This window comes from Hordeum vulgare, chromosome 3H (assembly GCF_904849725.1).
Source record: "Hordeum vulgare subsp. vulgare chromosome 3H, MorexV3_pseudomolecules_assembly, whole genome shotgun sequence".
Taxonomy (NCBI): domain Eukaryota; kingdom Viridiplantae; phylum Streptophyta; class Magnoliopsida; order Poales; family Poaceae; genus Hordeum; species Hordeum vulgare.
The window spans coordinates 219400468-219405643 of record NC_058520.1 but is presented as its reverse complement, the minus strand read 5'-3'; the positions used below and the strand labels follow the sequence as shown (position 1 = coordinate 219405643).

Sequence of the window (5176 nt, the reverse complement as noted above, 5' to 3'; positions counted from 1 at the left end):
TTCACATATAACAACAAATGAGGAAACGGCTTGATCTTTCTTCCACTTCTTCCGAGTAGCCACCAGTTCTTTGGGATTGTAGAACATCCTGACATTTATAAGGAGCAAACATGGGAAAAAGATACAAACCAAAAGGAAAAAAAAAATGGACGTTTTACATTGAGAAATTGGATTAAAACCACATCAATGAAAAAAGACTTGTTTTTTTGCATGATGCATATTGTAACAAGAAGAACACTAAACTCAAGTTTTATGGTACATTAAGCCATGACATACCACCATTGGACAGAGGTTGGACAAATGATTCTCATTGCCGCTTAACAAGGATTATCATGACAGTAAAATAAAGAAAGGAGAATTCTTTTGATCAATTATTTTCCTATTTTACTAGCTGTTTAGTAACCTTGCATGCATAATACTTTATAAATGCCTGTACATAATAGACTGTTGTACTGTAAGGACAGAATATTTGCATGTGTTTGCAGTGTAGTTAATCATGATAAACTTGAAAATATCAATAGTTCCTTCCTCGATTGAAAAATAATAATATCTACAGGGTATTGAAAGTGACAAGGAGGTGCTATTGATCTTTGATGCAACAATCTTTTATTCATAACTTGCATTATTTAGCTAAAGCTGTTATTCTATGTTTCTGCTATTTCAGAAGTTACATGGCACACAGGAGGCACACAAGTACTGATTTGTAGACTGGGAGATGGATGCCATAGAAGACATGCATTAACCTCGACCGCATGGTACGTTAGTACTACGAACTATCAATCAGCTCATCTCGAAGAAACTATATCAAGAGAGCGATTCCTAGCAAGACGTACTAACCCAAGCGATGTGCATATACGCACACCTCACTGTTCCTATTGTTACACCAACAATCAAGCTAATGTTGCGGTCCCTCCTCCTTTCCCCAAAATTTTAACCAACGTACAAATAAGTTAAGGCCAGTGGAAAGTGCCCAGTGCACTGCACCCCCTTTTTGCAGACTACCAAGAACATAAGGAACTCATGGAGTGGATACCACTACACGCAAGAACCACAACAAAACATAAACTCCTTAAATTTGGATGTACCCAGTGTATTACAGTCAGCTGATTATGCTTATAAAGTATGGAGCGGTATGGAAAGTATCAACAAACTCACGAATTAAAAGCAAGAAGGCTAAACAGATAAATATAAGATACGGTACAGTAGTACTAATGAACAGGAGGAAACTACAGGAACTGAAGGAAACTACAACAGAAGTGGAGGATTTGACCTGCAATGCTCGCAATTAGTTTTCCCATTGGCAGTTGCTTGCATCGGCTAATCCATCTTCAATGTCTTTGCCTCGCCATGATTTCTGAGAACTGCTTTGAACCTTCAGCCTAGAATTGAAGATCAATCATATGATGCATATGTATTAGGGATCGATCCAAGAACTGTCAAGTAGCCAGGGAAAAACCTAACGTGTTGGTGTAGCCTGCTGGACAATGCCGCTAACTATAAAGCAGGTGGTGAGCTGTTGATGGAAAAGAGGAAAAAAATATTTTGGACTCCATGTGCAGCTCATTGTATTGATTTAATTCTTAAGTATTTTGAAAAGAAAATTAAGATGCATCAAACAACAATTACAAAGGGCAGAAAAATCACTACCTATATTTATTCTAGAACAATGTTGCTTACTTGGTTGACAGAATTCACTGGAGGAAAGGATTTAATTAGGCCAGTAGTGAGAAGATTTGCTACTACATATTTGACTTTGGGTTGTCTGCATGAACACAAGGGCGCATTGATCAATATGTTCACTTCAACCAAGTGGAGGGGTGGTAGATTTAATTCTGCAGAAGGTAAGGTCGTTCAAGGAATTATTTTGGATAGTCGTGGGTTTTGGCCTAATGTTGCCACATGTCTGAAGGTTGCACTCCCAGTTATAAAAGTTCTTCGATTGGTGGATTCAGATGAGAAGCCGGCAATGCCATTGAGCTATGATGAGATGGATTGTGCAAAAAATAAAATAAAACAAAATTTTAATAATGTCAAGAAAAGGTACGCTATTGTACTGACTTAGTAATTCATAACTGTAGCTTTATAGATATGCTATCTTAATAATCTTATTATAGTTAAGTTTCACCATTTATTTATTTTTCATCAGCTACACTCCAATATTCAATATAATTGATGAAAGATGGCGTACACAGCTTCATAGACCTCTGCATGCTGCTGCATATTATTTGAATCCACAATGCCACTATGGTGATAACTTCAAGCCTGCTGAAGTAAAACGTGGCTTGTACACTTGTCTTGAAAAGATGGTTCCGCATTTAGATGAAAGGGTCAAGATAGATCTGCACATTGATTCATTTAGGAATGCTGATGGCCTATTTGGAATGCAATCAGCTATTTTGACAAGAACTAAAAAAAAGCCAGCTGATTGGTGGGATTCGTATGGAGATGATTGCCCTGAGTTGCAGAAGTTTGCAATTAGAGTATTGAGCTTAACTTGTAGTTCGTCGGGTTGTGAGCGGAACTGGAGTGCATTTGAGCAACTAAGAATCAATGTCCTATCTTAAAACTGCTAGAATCGGCAATCACATGACTGGGAACGTGGGAATACCTTGGGAGAACAAACCATATGGAACGACCTTGTAGGTACAGTACTCATGCTCATGACCCTCTCATCCACCAAGAACAACTGCCAATTTCTCCGATCCACTCAGTTCACGTACGACCAGTCCTTCAGCTTCAACCGAGACCAAAACTAAATCAGGGATCGTTACGCGATTCAAGATCCCCCTTACAGACAGGGAACACATACGAGAAGGACGTGCTGGGGACGAACCTGACGGCCTGATGAGGGATCCGCCAAAGCGCACGACTCTAAAGATGTCGCTTGGCAGCAAGCTTCTCGGAGAGCTCCGGCGTGTACTTGGAGTACGCGACCGGGAGGTCCTGCTCGGCGTCAAAGACGAGTGTGTTCCTCTTCGATGCGGCTGTGAGGGCGACGATGTTGGTGTCCATCGTGGTGCAAGCGTTGAGGAGGAGGGGACGCAGGAGGTCAAGCGGGTGGTCGTGCACGGGTGGTGCTGGGGGAGGGGGACGTGGATCTGGACGCGGTGGTTGGGCATGGGTGGCGCTGAGGGAGGTGGAGGCTGGCGGCGGGGCAGGAAAGAGAGCAAGGGTAGAGGGGGCTGGGAACTAGGGTTAGGATTGTGTGGGAGAGGAGGTTTATAACGTATTGGGTCTTGCTGGGGTGGCTCAAGTGTGCATACATCTTGGATTTAGAAAGTTTTCAGCCCATAACGTTATGTGTAGTCCCTATAGTTATTTCTTTTCCTTCCCCTTGAAAAACGTTATTTGTTCCTCTAAAAACAAAGTTGTTTGTAGCTGACTCAAAAATAATTGCTCAAAAAAAGTTATATATATTTTTTAATTTCCTTTCAAACCACTCCTGTTGTTGAGAACACTTTTTTTTATTTAATTAAGATATGAATTATCTCAATAGAAAGTATTAATTACTCGATCTCGCATTGTTGGAAAAGCTATTATTATTATTATTATTATTATTATTATTATTATTATTATTATTATTATTATTATTATTTATCACATCTAGTGGAACAAACTACATTATTGTATCATGTGAGTTTGAGATAACATGCAAAACTAACATAAATGGGTTAACATAAGTAGTGGTGTTGCTTAACAAGAGAATAAACTATCAATACACATGTTCATGGCAATCTACTTTTTTTGTATCAAAAACAATACATCATATTTTTCATGTCAAAATTATACATTTTACATTGGTGTGTGCTATTATGTAAATGTTAAATGACTTTTAATCTATTTATTGTATATAATTAAAATGTGAACCACGTGAATCTCAAATGATGTGTCTAAAGAAAACATTATTATTTTAAGAAATTATATAATTTTTTTTATCATATTCATAAATGTATAATAATTGAAATATTAGTTGGGAACATACAAATTTATACATGTATCTTAGTGGACTTTTATTTTACAAAATCTAAATAGGGACTACGTATTATTGAAATTGGCATGGCATCATATGTTTTTATTTTAGCAATGTTATACTTTATACATATTTAGAACAAAAAATGAGTAATCTTGTTTTTGATAATACATTAACAGTTCGTATTTATCTAATATTTCTTGCACATGTAGATATAAGAAATATTCACTATGTAACGCTAATACACATATATCTAATATTTCGAAACCCATGCATGGCAGTGTACCACCCGTTGGTTCGACATGTCAAACGATCATCGGGGCATAAGCCTTTGGGCCCCACATTTTAGAGTGTGCCCATTGATCAACTAGAATAACAGGTTTCGATGACAAATAGGCCCCACGTGTAAGTGTGGTTGACACATAGGCAAAAACTGACACATAGGCAAAATTCATGAGGTGTCGTCGAGTCACCTCCACTCTTATGATCTTGACCTTATAGTTTGGTCATGACAGGTCAAAATAAACTCAAAAACAGTAAAACATAGCTTAATGACCATTTTGTGCAACACGATTACGACCTTATGGACACAATTGGTCAAAAAATTATACGGTTTGGACTCTCCCAAACTCTTGATGACCAATATCTAAATTTTGGTCATAGATCCATGACCAATTTGACGCCCGTCACTTTTTTTGTCACAAACGAGCCTTTTTCTTGTAGTGGAGACTAGAAGGACTCATGAACATATAGGACTAGTCGAAATCAACCAAAACACCCACTTAGATGTTCCCGATGTCTATATTACGGCTCAACAGGCGACACAAGTTTTCTATCTACCGTGGGCCTGCCAAACTGATCCAAATCTCAAAGGTTGGGATGTCGTTTATGAAGTGCCACCACATTTTAGACCACCTACCCTCAATGAAGAGGATTATGAACCTCACATTAACCCAGACACATATGAAGGAGAATTCTTCCAAGAAACACGTATGTCCAAGAAACGTTTCAAGAACCGCTCTACTTCACCCAGAACATTGAAGTACACAGCGACAGTGAATCCTTCTTAACCCCTGAGCCCCAACAGGAAGAGCTCGAAGAAGAAGAGGTTACTGCTACGGATGACCTGTCATTTCTTGACCGATTACATAATGGTGGCCTTCCACATGTTCTTCATGATAGTGATGATAATGATGCATTTATTGA

At 38.5% G+C, this 5176-nt stretch overlaps 1 long non-coding RNA gene across 3 annotated transcripts; it reads right to left on the bottom strand.

Moving 5' to 3' along the window:
- Positions 1-2203: 2203 nt before the first annotated feature.
- LOC123443555 lies at positions 2204-3205 on the bottom strand. Of its 3 annotated transcripts, XR_006630717.1 has the most exons (4): positions 2834-3205; positions 2609-2734; positions 2495-2521; positions 2204-2339 (listed from the first exon to the last, which is right to left on the bottom strand). It is a non-coding gene; the product is annotated as an uncharacterized LOC123443555 (long non-coding RNA). The 3 variants fall into 3 exon arrangements; XR_006630715.1 differs by lacking the exon at positions 2495-2521 and having other exon boundaries at positions 2834-3204; XR_006630716.1 differs by lacking the exon at positions 2204-2339 and having other exon boundaries at positions 2346-2521; positions 2834-3204.
- Between the last annotated feature and the right edge of the window lie 1971 nt (positions 3206-5176).